Source organism: Echinops telfairi, unplaced genomic scaffold (genome assembly GCF_000313985.2).
Source record: "Echinops telfairi isolate 266 unplaced genomic scaffold, ASM31398v2 ScPeMD7_3533;HRSCAF=4204_0, whole genome shotgun sequence".
Lineage (NCBI taxonomy): Eukaryota > Metazoa > Chordata > Mammalia > Afrosoricida > Tenrecidae > Echinops > Echinops telfairi.
Window position 1 is genome coordinate 25369241 of NW_022107431.1, and position 17275 is coordinate 25386515.

General features: G+C 46.0%; 1 protein-coding gene across 1 annotated transcript in view; it reads left to right on the forward strand.

Moving 5' to 3' along the window:
- The first annotated feature begins 24 nt into the window (after nucleotides 1–24).
- Nucleotides 25–17275, forward strand: part of PLAGL1 (PLAG1 like zinc finger 1) — a 28962-nt gene continuing 11711 nt past the window's right edge. Inside the window, exon 1 of the mRNA XM_045294580.1 lies at nucleotides 25–2318. The gene's annotated coding sequence lies outside the window, so the exon portion shown is untranslated. The remainder of the gene's footprint in view (nucleotides 2319–17275) is intronic.

Here is a 17275-nt window from a genome sequence, read left to right on the forward strand (position 1 = left end):
CATCTTAGGAGGAGATGTGGCCAGGAGGATGACCTGTGAAGTGTTCATCCATGCAAAGCAGAGGGACAGAGAAAAAAGTAAAGCAAATTATCCGATTGATTCAGGCAAATGACCTCCCCACCTTCAGCTTTCATATGAATTGTAGAGCTTTCCAAACCTTAGTCAGTCAGGAAATGGCCATAATGAATCTGTTTCTAATTGAAAGGTTGTTCCCATATAAAATAAATGGACATAGGTGTTTTGATCAGATAGGTGAAAACAGGCGAGGAAAGGAATAAATCACTTACCCAGGCACAGACATACCAGACAGAGATATTGCAGGCTCTGTTCCAGGCCGCAGCCATAAAGCAAGTCACATGAGTTTGGGGGTTTCTCAAAGAAGAACAAAGGCATGCGTACCCTGTGCTAAGTGTGCGATAGCATTATGCAAAAGTTTGAAATACTGTGAGCATTACCAAAATGTGCCACATGGCCACGAAGTGAGCACATGCTGGTGGGAAAGTGGCAGGGTAGACTTGCTTTAAACGTTCCACTTGTTTAAAACAAAACAAACAAACAAACCCAGGGCTGTGAAGTGCAATAAATCGAAGTGGAGTAAAGCGAGGTGTGCCTCCCCCATTGGCTTTTGTTTCCTAAGAGATTTATCTCCATACTGTTAAGAAAATCCTGAAACACTCTCCGCCCCCCACTTCTAAGAGGATCAATTTGTTGGAATTGCCTTAGTTGGAAGAAGCCAACGTGGTATCTTGAATTGGTGACCCAAGTTGAGTTTCCAGCTACGCCATGTCAGAGGCAGTGGTGCACAGCTAGCTGCAGACTGGCCTCCTAAGGACGCCCTCCAAAGAGATCTCAGGGCTCTGGGTGGTAGTATCAAGTCAGTCTGCGCGACGGCCTTGGGAGCTTTGTTTTAAAATGCTTCCTCTGTTGCTGCTAAGACATAGCCAGGTTTGCTAACCCCTGAGTTGCATATTCAATTTAGGTACTTCGGCCATTTTGCCCTGAAACTTGGATAAATCTATACATGTATTGGAGCCTTGGTAGTGTAACCGGTTACTTGTCGTTCTGCAAATCACAAGGTTAGCAGTTCAAAACTACTAGCCTCCCTGTGGGTGAAAGATGGCCTTTCTACTTCTGTCAAGAGTTAATATCGCCTGGGAACCCCCCGGAGAAGGCAGGTCTAGTCTGCCCTATAGGGCCCACTCCCAGTCAGGATTAACTTGATGGCAGTGAATTTGGTTTTTGAGTGTACATTTGTTGAAGCTTTTGATGAAAACAAGTGTCGACTGGTTATTTCTGACTTGCTATTCATAATTTGTTTTAAGTTCTGTTTCATATATTTGCATATCTGTTGTATGCTACTTTAACATGGTTGGTTTAAAAAAAAAAACAAAATTGCCATTTCCTCTGAATGTTGTTTTGAACATTTTATGTAAGCTATTTCATGTGTTCTTTTTTGTGGAAAACAGAAAAACTATTGGATTTTTCTAATCCGGTTGCTGGAAGGACAAATAACATAGATACATAAATGATTCAGGGTCTTGAGTGGACAAGGTTGTCTGAGATATTGGGAATCTTTTCAACTGTAATTTAGGGACTTGAATCCAGCTATTGAATACTCATATATCACATCATCTAAATGTTTATGACTTTGACCATCTGGTATATGTGAGACATTTTAAAATTCAAGAGTAGTGGGCCAGTGGAGCTAATCCTCCCAGATTTTAATGTTTACAAATGATCATTGCCCTCTATTAAAATTAGTGATGCAGAACTAACTGTTCCCTCACCTCAGCTCTTTGTTGTACTACAACCCCCTTGCCCTCACTTCCTCGCACCTGCCCCCTACCCACCCCCCTTCTCCTAAATGCCAGCCAACACCAATCTCTTCTCCATTTGCATAGTTTTGTTAATCTAAAAATGGTGTATACATGGAATTGGGATCTTGGTGGGTTGCTTTCTTCCTTTTTCCCACTCAGCATAGTTCGCCGATGTCCATCCAAGTTATTCCATGTGCCAATCACCCATTCCCTTTTATCGCTGAATAGTATTCCAGGGACTGGATAAGCTATGATTTACTTAACCATTTGCCCACCGAAGAAAATCTGAATTGCTTGCAATTTTTTTCTACTACAAACCAATCTGCTGTGAATATTGATGTACCAAGAACGGGTGAAGGAGCGCCTCAGCACCCATCCATCGTTGGGTGTATGTCCACGCTGGGAGTGGAGCTTGGGTGACAGCATCTTGGGGAGGTGGGGGGTGGCAGGCATGTTTTTCCAGCTTCATTTACTGAAGATAGGGAAAAGCTCTCCTTACAGGTCTGAATCCTCAGACAAAATCCCAAGAGGACTCCTGGGCCATCTCGCAGTGGATGCTTCCTGTTCCCGAGCAGGTACGCAAGCAATGGTAGCCTTTAAGACTCATTTCTAGCTGGGCATCCTTACTGATAACCGATTGTAAACACACAATGGGACGTGTAAAAACACGTCCTAGGAAAGATGGGGGGGCGGTGTTCTAGATAATTCCAAAGGGTTCCTGTGGAAGATAAAGACACTTCCCCCCACAAATACCAAGTTCCAATGAGCAGGATTCTTTTTTTTTTTAATGTTTACATTTTAATCTCATACTCAGCTCACCACCATCGCATCAGTGCCTGCTCATGGCGACCACGTAGGACAGAGCAGAGCTGCCCCTGTGAGTTCCTGAGACTCACGCATCCCACCGACTCAACAGCGTTATTGGCATGTAATTCACATGTCATACGATTCACTAGTTCAGTCACATCAAGAAGGGTTGTACAGTCGTCACCACCATCTGTTTAGAACATGTTCTTCATTCTTGTCCTCGTTGTTACTAGCTCCCCGTCACCCCCCAGCTCCCCTGCCGTACCCCCAAGGACCCATTAATCCAGTGACCGAGCAGGATTCCATCAGCTTTTTCTTTTTTGTGAAGGCATCAGTACACTCTCTGAAAAGTCGTCCTTCTAGAAGAAAAGGCCCCTGGGGGCATGGCCGAAAACCCCACGTTTCAGGGACTCAGATGATACGATTAAGCGATGTTTCATCCTCTACTGTCCCCCATCCACAAGTCCAGTATACCTGCAGAGGTCTGGAAAGCTGCGTTGACAGCCCTGTTGGTTAAAAACCTTAAAGCTGCCCATTCCTGCGCTCTAAATTTATGTCCATGAGAAGACGGCTAGGACATTGCTGCTCCCTTTGTGGACATGGTGACTAATAAGCCCAGGAAAGATGCTAATCACGTGCCAGCTGTGCTAAGGGTCCCAGCCATGTGGGATTTATTTGGCAATACTTTCGCCAGAGCTGTTGCTGAAGTCCACTGCCCTTACAGACAGTTGGCTGGGAGCATGGCATGATGTCAGGGGGGAAGACACTTGCCTTACTTTGCTCAGAACTCCGGGGTGCTGTCTCTCTTCATTGTGGTCATCAGCAATACATTTTTCAACAGTTTTATTGGCATGTAATTCATGGTCCGTACAATTCAATGGTTTAACTATTTTAAAGAGTTGTGCAGTCATCACCAAAATCAATTTTAGAACCTTTTCTACATTTCTTATACCCATCGTTATTAGGGTGCCTTCCCTGCCATCACCCTAAGGAACTATTAATCTGGTTACATCTCTATGGAGAGCAATAACATTATTGAAAGCTAAGAGTAGCTGCATTGATGGGCTTAAGTTTAAGAACAATTGTGAGGGTGGCACAGGACTGGGCAGCGTTGTATTCTGTTGTGCATGGGGTCACCTGCCATGAGTCGGAAATGACTGGCGCGCTGACCTGCCAGCAACAGCAGCATCGTTGGGGTCTTACTATAGGCTGGGTATGTTGTTGAGAAGAGTACATTAGCTGCAGTGTCTCATTCCTTGGTGCCTATCGGCAAAATAAAGCCCTCCGAGTCTCAATGTCATTACCTATTAGATGGGTAAAATGATGCCCTTCATCCTCTCTCCCAGGATTGTGGAATAGAAACTATTAGATAAAATAGTACAAGCGGACACTCAGAGCTCAACTGACAAACACTATTATTGTTTGATTAAGGCTTCTAATTTATGTTTGAAATATTTTGGTATTTTGGTTTGTTGAACAAGAAGTTGAAAGTCATTCCAACCAGGCCAACCTATCTACCAGAAACAGACAAGGGCACTCGCCGTTTCTCGTTAGGCCGAGAAGGTGGGGGCAGGGAGTGTTGTCATTGTGTCTTCCATTGGCAGTGTGATTGACATGAGAGGAACCTGGAATGTGTGCACTCAGTGGTCAGTGCGTGGGCTGAAGACAGGTAGGGGGCAGCGAACGCACCAGGCGGTGTCTGTTTCAGGAGCAGGCAGGACAAGCCCAAGCAGGATGGGCAGAGGGGGAGATATTGCTATAGGCTACTGGGAGGGAGCAGCAAGCATGCAGTGCGGGAAATGGAGGCTCATTGTGAGCAAGGTGCCCACCCCCGCCTCCCTCCGGGGAGATGGGGATCATAGAGGAGCACAGTGAAGCCGCTGCCCTGCGGCTGGGCTGTGTGGCAGACCACACATGCGGACTGCTAGGACAGGGACTCAGAGGGCATTCCTCCCCCACTGAACTGGGTGTGATTGCAATGGTTTGTTAAACAAACAAAGGGCTGGAAGCTGTGAATGGGGGAGAGAAAAACCCTCTGGGCCTCAGCCCCTTTCCCCTTCTGAGACACTAGTGGAGAAACTTTCAGAAACTGCCTCTTCTCTTTGGTGCCATTTCCCTTTAAAAAATGGAAACCCGATAAATGGTTATCAGTCTGGGGAAAGAGAGAGGAAGAAGAAGGGTGGGAGGAAGCCAACCCAGCAGTCCTAAAAAAAGCAGTGATGAAAGTTTATATTTCCAATTAAGTATTTCTAAGTGAACAATTTGCTCTGCGTTATTTGAATTTATTGGAAGCGACGTGGAGAGCCAGAGAGAACATTCCCAGGCTTCGTGCAGTGACTGTGTCTGCCTCAGACCTGGGCAGCCGTGCTCTTGAGAAGAGGGGGTGAGCTTTAAGAACAGGCGTAGAACTACATTTTCTCTCACAACAGAGCTGGGCACACGGTCCGCCTAAGCTCTGGACACTCAGCCATTGAGAAACTGGAGAGAAATGGTGCAATTTAAAACTACCCATCACATTTGTGTCCCCGTAATCCGATTTGGCCCCAGGCTCCTAGTGTGTTAAAAGACATGTATAGCATTTCGGTACAGCACTTTTAACATTTCCTAAAACCCCAGGGCAGCTAAGTTATGGGGGAGGGTGTGTGCAAATGATTCCTTGGGAGGTTTCTCTCCTTGTCAAGTAACCTGTTGATAAAAGGCCCTCACTTTCCCTGGCTCCCAGCTCTCTACCGGATAAACCCAGACTCCTCTGTCTCGTGCAGAAGACCCCCTCACACCCCTTCTTGGCGCCTGCTCTGCACAGTTGCCTACCTCCTAGACTAAGCCACACAGTCCACAGTGCCCCTGTTGTTCGCACCTCTGTTCTTGTCCGCCGATGGGATTCTCCTACATAGCCAGAAAGGACAGACATCCCAAAAGGAAAGGCCAGGTCACCTGTAGTTCTAACATCCTGTGATCGATCCCCTGTTCTCTCTAAACTCAGTCCTTTCTTCCTATTTCCTGGGAGAGATGACCGTTTGAGGGTCAGAGCGCTCCCACCCAAGTCCAGAGCGTCCTTTTCTGGATCTCAGGGACAAATGACCTGAACTCGGTAATCTGGCCTCCCACAGCCTGCGGGACTGGATGCTTGTTTTGTGTCTTTACTCAGCCTGAACCTTTTTGCTGCCCCTCAGGGCTTCCCTCTCTCCTGGAATGGTAACTTTATCGGGACAATGGGCCCCCGCTGTTAATGAGTTATGTTCTGGTTCCTACATGCCCTGTGCTTGAGTCACAGGAGAGAGGAGCTCAGGGCTGTCAGCTATAGATGCATACCCTAAAAGGGCCTAAAGGCAAACGGCAGGATTTGCTGGGAGGGAGGGAGGAGAGGCCTGCATTGCCAGCTGTCACAAAGGAAAAGCCCCCATGACTGACCTTGAGGATCAGAAAATCTTACTGAGGGCTCTTGTCTGAGTTTCAGGCATGGCTCCCCACCCCTTTCCCCCATGGCGCTGCTTTGAGTCGCCATTAAAACCAGTCACTGTCACATCGATATTTCTCTAAGTCACAGTGACCCCAGGCAGCACAGAACTCTGCTCCATAGGGTTCTCAGTGGCTGATTTTCTGGAAGTAGATTGCCAGTCTTTTCTTCCAAGGTAGTACTTGTGGCTGGACGAGAAATATTTAAAAATACAGATGGGTAGGAGGAGGGTGGAAGATTCTAGCTGGCTGCTTCCTTCCTTTCTCCCTTTGAGAAGTCCCTGTGGCATAGTAGGTTGGCAGGTGGGCTGCTAACCTCCACCAGGAGAAAGATCAGCCTCCTCCTCCTATCAGGCTTTGCAGGCCCAGGAAGCTCCAGCAGCAGTTCTCTGCCGCCCCAGGGGTTGCTCTGCATCCGAATCCACTCGATGGCAGTGGGGAGACTACAGGGAAGGGCCAGGGGTCGCAGCAACGAGACCTGAGGTTTTAGAGCAAACCAGGGGAGAGAGCTTCTGGAAGCACGTGACGACAGTGGAGGTGGTGAGAAGTTGTCCAGAAACCGAGCCTCTCCTTTTCTGGAAAGAAAGCCAACAGCAATTGTGGGGGTTTGAGCAGGGCTGGGGCCTGTGGTCAGAAGTAGAGGGTCGGGGATGACACCAAGGTTGCTGGCATGGCAAACCAGGAGGTTGAGGTGCCTTTTGCTTGGATGGAGGGCACGGGTCTGAGTGAGGGAAAGATGGGGAGTTTCATCTGCAATATTAACCATCCACATGGAAATGTACGGCAGTCGGTATAGAGCTGGAGTTCAGAGCTGAGGTCCCGGCTTTAGGTGGAAAAATGTCAGGAATTTTGCTGCGAAGATAAACAAAATGGAATGGCAACTGGATGGGGCCTGTGGGGGCAGAATGCCGCCGCCATCGTTTCGAGATGGGAAGAATTATAGTCTGTCTTGATAATGAGAGCTGGGAAAATGGCTGAGGCAGCGGAGGGGAGGAGACTTCCTGGAGTCATGTCTAAGGAGTAGGCAAGAGGACATGGGACCTGATTGGCGATCGCGGGTTTACTTAGGCAGGAGGATCGGTCATCCATCTGTCTCCCCCGGCGGGGAGACAGAGCAGGTCAGGGGTCACATGAAGGTGGAGGCACAGGGCAGTCGCCTCCCACGTGACATCTTCTCCTCAGTGAAACATGAAGGCCCTCAGCGGAGAGTTAGCTGGGTGGGAGGGGGCTGGAGACGTCAGGAAGAGGGAACGCCGTGAATCATCATGGGGAGAGTGGGGCCAGTGAGTGAAGTTAGACAGCAGGAGGATTGCTGGCCTACTTGAAATTGTTAGTCTTGTCGTAAAGGGAGACCAGCCGGCGTGATGATGTGTTTTCCTTCTGCCTCGTTCATCAGACGTGAAGGCAGTAGAGAGTCGGACTGAATCAGAAATGGGACTTTGCCAGCCAAGTACAGTGAAGCGGGGAGGCCGACAGAGTTGAAAGTGCGCAGAGGCGATTTTCGTGATGGATCAAGGAATCTAAACTAGATAAAATTGTGGAATATTTTCATTTGTTTATTGACTCGTTGAGTTTATCTTTCTGCCACATTCTCCCCTCCTCCTTAGATTTTCTTGTCTGCCTTACTATGAGAAGTTCTCCATGTACAGTCTAGAAACTGAGTTTTTCCACGGAGGTCGGCTTTAGTGGTCTCTTAACGGAAGTTTTTCATTGTAATGTGGCCAACTTTATTGATAGTTAGTTTCCTTTCTGGTTAGTGGCTTGGGGGGCTAACCGCAAGGTTGGCGGTTTGAACCCCCTGGTCTGCTCCAAGGGAGAAAGATGGCTCTTTTAAAGATTTATAGTTGCCGAAACCCAGAGAGTCCATCCTACTCCACCCGCCTCCACGGCCAGTCTGAGTTGGAGTCAACTCAGTGGCAGTGAGGTTGGTTGGTTGGTTGGTTGGTTGGTTGGTTGGTTGGTTTTGAGTCTTTGATCTTCCTCAGTAAGTGCTTCAGATCCTCTTCATTTGCAGCAGGCAGTGTGGGGTCACCTGTGTATCACAGGTTGTTCAATGAGTCTTCCTCCAATCTGGATGCCTCCTCCTGCATATAGTCCAGCTTCCTGGACTCTTTACTCAGCAAACCAATGAGTGAGTACAGTGATAGGGTACAGCCCTGTCACACACTTTTCTTGATTTCAGGCCAGACAGTGTCCCCTTGCCCTGTTGCAAAGACTGCCTCTTGTTTTTGGTGTAGGTGTCCCATGAACACTATTAAGTAACCTGCAATTCCCATTCTACACCAGGTTATTTATGAATTGTTATAATTCTCTCACAGTCAAATGCTTTTGCTTCATCAACGTACAGGTGAACATCTTTCTGGCTTTCTCTGCTTTCAGCCGAGATCCATCTGCGCTCAGCTGTGATCTTCTGCATTCTATATCATCTTCTGATTCCAGCTCCCTGCTGATGTACAGCTGCCACCGTTTTTCTGACTAGAGAGGAGAAAAGTGCCTTACAACAGTTGCTCTTTTGAAAATCTCCGACCTTCCTTGATTATCTCGCTTTTAAGCCAGTGGACATACTCAAGGTCACCCAGTCAGTTGTAGGAGAGTTAAGGCCTTGACCTGAGTCGTTGACTTGGTTTTCCTTCTTGTTTTGACTTGTGCTCCTCCATCCTTGCTTTCTTTTGCTTTCCTTCTTCTGTGTTCAAGCTCAGGTGCCCAGGTGGTGTGGTTATACTCAAGCCTATGTGTCCTTCTTCTATATCAAGCCTATGTGCCCAGGTAGTGTGGGTGGGTAAGCATTGGACTGTTAGTGGTTCAACCCAACCCTACTTCATGGGGCAATCTGCTTCCATGAAGACTTCCAGCTTCAGAAACCCTGTATAGTGTGCTGGGGGTTGACCTTGATGATCCTTCACTCGCTGCAGGACAGGGTGGACCTGCTTCTGTGGGTTTCAGAGATGATACATCTTTATGGGAGTAGAAAGTCTCATCTTTCTCCCATGGAGTGGCTTTTGGCTTTGAACTGCTGACTTTGAAGTTAAAAGCCTAATGTTCAACCACTGTGCCACCAGGGCTCCTTAAGTACTTTTATTTTTGATGATGTGGGTGACTTGAGGATACCGGCTATTTTTGCTTTTACCTGAGCTAATACTAATGCTCATTAATACAAAACAGCCTTTTAGAACCCAGCTCATGTGACCCTGAGCCAAGCAGTAAAATCACTCAAAGTGTAAAAGTTAGACCAAAAAAAAAAAAAAAGAGGAAAGGGAAGAGAATTTCTAAGTTAGCAAAAGTTTACTTAGCTTCATCCTATCTCAATTCCTCATCAAAGTAACACATCAGATGAAGTGGATTCCCTCTCTTGCCTGACTCTCAGGGTTTGTCTCTTGTCTAAGGCCTGTAATTCTACCTCTGATGTTACTCTCCCATCTCTCCGACCCGTGTGGTGTCTCTCACCTGGTCTTTAGCCTTGTCTGCCTGGTTAGTTTTCCCATCTGCTGCTCTGACTCAAAGCAGTTAGAGTCCCAACTTGGCTGCAAGTGTTCTTAGAAATCACGATGGTCATGCCACTTCTTGATTTATTAACCCTCATCTGTTCCTTAGGGGAAGTTCTACTGCCTGCATGGAGATATGGGGCTATTTTTTTTGTTTCTTAAGTCAGATTTATTTTCTATCAGTAAAACTTTACCTAAAACAATGCATGTGGATTCATTCAAAGCGGGCATTATTCCTTCTTCACCTGTGTAATTAAGCAGAGGAAATAGCAATAACGCGCTCTGGTGAAAGGGTCAGTCTCTCAAGCGGAGTCCTGAAGTCCCCTGTCGTTCTAAGCTTCTGCAGATTTCATGTGAGCACTGTCCCGTATACTAGTGTTGTGAAGGTACTTTGGAGAAATGTGGGACAGGTACCGACTAACTCTTTGTTCTTGAACCTTGCATCTGAAGGCTTATTAGGATTAGAGATGCTTCACAGCTCAGGTAAAATATGCAGGATTCCCGCCCACGCCCCACTGGGCGGGCCTACTCCTACCTCCCTCCTCCTTTGCCTCAGAATCACAACAGTCAAAACAAGTAGGCTTGTAATGTGTAGTTCAGGGCCGTTGAAAGGATGCACTGTTAGACTCTAGTTTTTGAAGAATCTAGCCAAGAAGGTTCCTTGTGACAGCGCTGTCTTTCAGTCGATTGGACCTGAGGCAGCCATAGACAAGCTCCCAGGTCTTTTACTCCTTCCATAACGAACTTAGTTTTGAGCACATGATTCTGAGGAACGTATACACGATGCATCCAGATAGGTCTTTTAAGTTAGAGTCTGCAAAGAATAGACCTAAAGGAGTTGTTTTGGCTCATTTTTCCAGAGCCCCTTCATGTCATTTCTTCCAGCCTGGGTGCCTGTGCTCACCCACAGAAGGACACACCCCAAATCAGCAGTTTCTGCGTGTACCACTTAGTGATGTTGATGACAGCATTCCAGTTGTATAAACATTCTCACTCTCTCTTTCTGAGCTGTTTCTCACTCATTAACATAGATCCACTGCCTCCTAAGGTTCCTATCTAATCTTTCGAGTTGCTCTTATAAACATAATCCTATATAGATAGTTCTTAAAAGTGCATAATGTTCAAGGCAGACATTTTTTAGTAGTTAAGCTAAACTCTTGTTTGGTTTTCGGGAAGCTTCAAGGAATATTTTGGTTTAAGACTTAAGGATTATCTCAGGGCGATAGATTCAGGGTTCATCCAGCCGTCATGGCTCCAGGAAGTCTGAAGTTTAATCCCTGTGCTTTTAGCAAGAAAACAGACCAGAAAACGTTGAGCAAATTCAAAATCCGAGTTTATTTTTCTAACATATGCAAACAATGTTTTAGAAAAATAGGTCTGTATTTTATTAGCACTGTTTTGATTTTAACTTTCATTTGTATTTGTTTTACATGCACCTTGTTTAATGTTCAATCATTTTTCATAAGGCTTATTCCCAAAGAAGTAGCAACTCCCTCCATCCCACCTTCACGGACCCACATTTACACACCTTCTCCTCAGAAAGGTGATAGGCCAGAACATCCCATGGAGCGATTCTGCTCGTCCTATAGGGGTGCCCTGTCTCTTCATATGGACAACCGCTTGTGTGTTTTACCTTTGTGTTGCTAAATGCCAGGTTTAAGTACCTACTGATTTTAAATTTTAGATTGTATCTGTTGACTTCCCATTTGGAAATACAAATGTAAATTTGTGTGTGTGTGTGTGTGTGTGTGTACGTGTGTACACACAAGGGCTTCCTTGTAGGGTGGTGCAGGTGAATCCTTGGGGACTCCCACTTGTCCTTTTCTCTAGGGCGGGTCACTTCCCCAAGGAAGACACCTCTAGTCCCTTGCCCTGGAGGGGACACAGCTAATTACCCGGGTTCTCAAAGGGAACAGGGGACTTAGGCCAACTTTGAACTTAATGCCCTGTTTGTGTGTAATATCCCCACCCAGGCCTCTACAGAAAGGAAGGGTCCAGACTTGTATTCTGCAGGGGAGGGGGGCAGTTGTCTCCCATGCAGAAAACCAGAAGGGCTCAGGAATACTCCTGAAACAGACTTTGAACCACTCTTCTTGGTTTTACACACTTTGACCCCCTCCCCTTCCAGTAGAACCCACTACCGCATGCAGCTTTCTGGAAGTTTGGGGGCTTTGCTGGGGAATTAGGTTGTTTCATCGCTTTTCTCATGAGTGACTTCGAATTCAGCTTTCACACGGCTGCGGTGTGTGTTCGGCGTCCAAAATTGTGGTGGGGTTTCCCCCCCTCCTTTTTTGTTGTCTGAGCTTGTGGTTTTGAATGCTCTCAATAACTAATTTTATTGACTGTCAGAAAAAACTGGGACTACCTGCTTTCCAGTTGGCCACCTTTAACTAGATCTTCCTTCCCCGGTGTCAACACAAGGATAGCTGGCGCTCACTTTTTTCTCAAAGGCCATAAGTCTAGTGTATTCCTGCGATGCTCTCAAACTGTGGGACAGTCCACAAGGACAGCTTTCTCTTTCACAGTCTCCCCGAATAGCAGGTCAGGAATTCACTCTGGTTTCTCTTGTTTATTTTCGGCCTTGCTTCTAAGAATACAGGAGCTGGGGCCCCCGAGTTCAGACAATCAAGCTCCTCAAGATGTTGCTGTAAAGGCAACACACCTAGCTTCCGAGCAAACTCTGCGGGGAGGCCCTCCCCACAGTCAGTGCTTTGGGGGAGGAGGGGGGCACAGACTGCGACGAGATTGTTTCAGACCCACTAAGGTGGCCATGTCTGGTTGGCTGTGAATAGACCATTTGGGAGGGAGCACAGAAGAACCTCTGTGGCCATCAGCCCTGCCTAGCCACCTTTTTCTATTTCCCAATATAGCCATGGCTTTTAGTCGTCTCCCTTTACCTCCACCACAGCCACCAAAGCCAAAGCCACTGGTGTCTCCCACCTGTACCCAGACAATCCCTTTTCAGTGCTCCGCGAGATTCACTACCTCACCACAGAGAGGAGGAACTCATTCTTTTGTCTGAAGCGTCAGCTAAGATTGAGGGTTTGCCAGGTTGGGGGGCGGGGGGAGGGGGAGGACACCATAAAAACATGAGCAGCCATGGAACATTAAGGAAGTAGCAAATGAGTTGATTTGTGGTGTTGGCCGTCTGTGGGCCCCAGCGAGAGACGCATCTTCAGATACTAGCAAGGGACCACGCTGTGACCGTCATCTCAGACAGCTTCATCTTCGTGTGGCAGAGCAGCTCAGGAATTAGCGGGTTTTAATGATAAGCGTGTGACAATTTATTGAGGATAGACATATTTTAATAGAAGATGGGCTTGGTTTTTATTTTTATTTATTTTTTAACCTGAGAAATGACCCCTTAGATTTTGAGGACAGCCAGCTCGCTAGTTACAGGCTGGTCTGTATTATCTAACAGGAACTTTTAACGGATCATTTTCACCAATATCTGAAATGACATTTGCTGTTTCTGCGTTGAATTTTTGAAGGCTATGGTTATAGACCCCTTTTTGTTTTCACTTTAACCTGGTAAAATGCAGTAATTGGGGTGGGGCGGGGGGGAATGAGAGAACTTCAAAAAGTTCTTGGGAAAATTACATTTTCTAATTCCATCTTGCCATGAACAGTTTGAAGACCCCTCATTTATGGTTCACAGATTAAGAAATATCCCTGACCTTGTGAAACATCAAACTGAATTGATAGCACCAGAAATATTTTTTTTTTCTCATTTCCCATCAAAGTCAATGTTCTTAACCTGTTTAAATTTTGAGCCCACAAAACGAAACCAAAAAAACCCTATGGTCCCTCTCCCTATAGGAGATCACCCCACCAGCACCACACACACACACACACACACACACATACACACGCGCACGCGCACGCGCCATAATTTTGCACAGAATTTTAGAGAATGTACCAGGCCCTAAAGCCAACCATTGGCTCATCACAGCCACCTGGCAAGACCTTCTTCAGAGACTCACAGCTGTAATCCTCAGCCAAGTTAGCCCAGCCCCATTGCTATCTTTTTCTCTGATTGGACGTTTGATGGGAGTGAAGTCTTCGTCTTTTTTTTTTTTTTTTTACAGTTTTATTGAAACTTCGTCCAGATATCATATAATTCAGTAGTTCAATCATATCAAGAAGAGTTGTACAATTATTTTTTTAATCATTTTATTAGGGGCTCAGACAACTCTTATCACAATCCATATATACATCAGTTGTGTAAAGCACATTTGTACATTCATTGCCCTCATCATTCTCAAAACATTGGCTCTCCACTTAAGCCCCTGGCATCAGCTCCTCATTTTTCCCCCTCTCCACGCTCCCCCCTCCCTCATGAGCCTCGGATAATTGATACATTATTATTTTGTCGTATCTTGCCCTGTCCGACGTCTCCCGGAGTGAAGTTTTCTTGCGCTGTGCTCCGCACGGTTACAACCTCCGTGTGTAGAAAGAAAACAGACAGCAAACTGAGCTTCTAGCCGCCCTTCTTCTCCTGCTGCTAGATCTAGATAGTTCTTTAATTGGACGAGTCTTGCTACCCAAGTCCTTTAAAGACTTGTTACTGAGAAAAACACTTTCTCAGAGCCAGATAAGAATGTCTACCCAATGTGTGGTAGGCCAGTCCTCATTTTGTGAGTATAAGAAAAATCAGAACCTTGCTAGAGGCCCTTTTAAAATTCATCTTAACACATTTCTAGAAAAACAACTCCAGGTTTCAGAGTATGTGAGAAAGGTGTTCAGAGTCGAAACGTCTACACAGTGTTGACCATGGAAAGTGATGAATGAATCTGCACAAAGGGCTAGAGTTACTCATATTGGAAGACTAAAAATGGAAATTCAATTTCCTCTCAGAAACTGGCTTTGCATTGTGTCACTGGGGACAATGGAAATAGAAGTCAGAAGTCATAGTTTATTTCAGGAATATCGTAAAACATGTGTCCTCCCTCAGATGATTATATTACACGGCATCGGGGAAATCCTGGAGTGACACTTGTGCTCTGACCTCTCCTTTCACAATCATATACCACCAACCCCACGGGAGTATAGCCCTTCCTGGCCGTGTGTGTGTGTGTGTGTTCATATTCCAATCTGATCCTCTCCCATGTGTGTGTGTGTGTGTGTGTGTGTTCATATTCCAATCTGATCCTCTCCCATTCCCAAAATAATCATCAGGAACAGAATGAAGCAGATGGCGCAAGCCTTCTTTGGCATACTGGCAGATCTATATCACTCACTCGGTATTTTTAGAATCAGGGGGATTGAAAATTATGTCCTGAGATGTTTGGGGGAAAGACGTACTATCTTTCCAACACGACAGGTGTTGAACTATTACCGTGTTTAAGACACAGATGCGAACTGTGTGTCAAGTTGCAGACCAGACTAGCGTCAAGACTACCCCCATCGATGTTCTGTGAGGATCTTGGTGGACTGCCAGGTGATAGGAAGTAATCATACGTCAGTTTTCACATTGTAGGCTTGTCCTCAGAAAGCGCATCAGGTTTCAACCAAAGACTGGGATCGCCAGCAAGCAACCAGGCCAACCACATATTATTGATGTGAGATGCTGGTCTCTTATCTTTTTGAAATAGTTCAACTGTGATCTTTTGCCACAAAGAATTTACCGTCTGTCACAAATGCCAGTGTGATTTTTCTGGACATTTGGGAGTATTGAATGAAAACAATTAAAATATTTCAGAGGCCTGTGCTCATGCGAGACGACTCCAAAGCCTCCCAAAAACCTCTGCGAAGTCCATTCCGATTCATGGGCATACTATCATGCGGAGCAGAACGGGACCCTTGGGGGTTCCAAGGCTATAAACCTTTCCTGAGCCAAAAGCCTCAGTTCTCCCCTGAGGAGTGGTTACTGGGTTCCAACTCCTGTCTTTGTGGTTAGCAGCTCAATACACGTAACACAGGCTCCTCAGCAGAAAGCTGCCAGGCTGGGCGTGCTGTAACCATGTGTGATCCCTGAGTTCATCGTTAAAATAAACAAACAGAACAAAGGACAGAACTCTAGCTATCAGGTAGGTCCAACATTTGAGAATTAGCTCTGCGCTTAATACTGAGTTAGTTGTACTTAACCAAAGACCCAGAACGCCACAGGATGACATGTTGGACGCTGACACCCACAAAATAAATAAGTATCAGAATGTTTGTGAGAACTGTACTTTCCTCTGTACTTGGTCTTTTCGAGGAAGCTAGTTGGAGAGCAGAGTTGGTGTTGAAGGAGGTGGACCTTGCTGTGAAACACACCTGGCCATCCCTAAAACGTGCGTCATCGGAGACCCGAGAGATGTGTGAGGATGCCCCAGGACTGTTAAGAGTTTGGGATTTAGGGGATTGGTGGCTGGGAAGGGAGATCTAGGGAAATGTGATTCAGTGCCAGGCAGTCGGCAGTTGATTTTTAAATAAACCTTATTTTCCCTAGTACTTCCTGGTGTGTTGGTAAGCACCCAGTCACGGTTTACATATGTTGATTGCTGGCTCTTTTCTTGCAACTCCCATGCCCTTTTGAGCATGTGTGTGCTTGTGTTTGATTCACATTTCTGGTTTTCCATCTAGTATGATTGATGGAAGAATATACATAGGGAGAGACTCTGTGTCTTTGTCGATTACTTCCGTAACTAAATTGGTGCGAACCATGGCCTAAGTGTACAGGCAAGAGTGTGCGCTTTTAATCTCCATGGCTAAGATATTGGCATGCTGGGTTTTTGTTTTTTCTCTTTGTTTTGTGAGGTTGTGTGTGTGTGCGTGTTTACATTGTGTGCTCGGACCCATCTTGTTTCTGTTAACTGCGATCAATAGCCCTTCTGCAGAGATCACGTGGGCCTCACAATGAGGAAATGGAGACTCAGGACGTAGCTAGCAAGCGGGTGCGCTGGAATTTTGAACTGAGGAATCTTTCCATGCCATGAACTCTGAACCAACACCAGAAACATCCCAGGCAGGAGATGAGAAACACTAGAAGTTGCCACAAATGCTTGCCCGTTAGAAAAGGAATGTGTCTGTCTAGGTATATGTGTTCTGCACTGGTGTATTTAAAGAAGCTTGAAGTATGACAGTGAAACTTCATCTAGCGAGAGGCCAGCTTTCTGGAATGGTGCTGATGTGGAAGTAACTGAAAAGGCAAGTCAAAATGAACTTTAACAAGAAGTAACTATCCCCTTACAGAGGGCCACAAGGAAAAGATGAGCCGGTCAGGGTGCAGTGTAGCAACGATGAAACATACAACTTTCTTCTAGTTCTTTAATGCTTCCTCCCCCCATTATTATGACTCAAGTTCTACCTTACAAATCCAGCTAGACCAGACCACGTACGTGGGCTAGAAACACAGGGAATCCAGGACAGATCATCTCCTCAGGACCAATAACGAGAGCAGCAAAAAAAAAAAAAACCCCAAAAAGCAAGAGTAGCAATACCAGGATGGGAAATGGAAGGTGGGAGGAGGAAGGAGGAACTGATCACATATAACCCCCTCCCAGGGGGACGGTCAACAGAAAAATGGGTGAAAAGAGACATCAGTCAGTGTAAGACATGAAATAATAATAATATAAATTATCAAAGGTTCATGGGGGAGGGAGGGGAAAAATGAGGAGCCAATACCAAGGGCTCCAGTAGAAAGAAAATGTTTTGAAAATGATGATGGCAACAAATGTACAAATGTCTTTGACACAATGGATGGATGCATGGGTTGTGATAAAAGCTGTA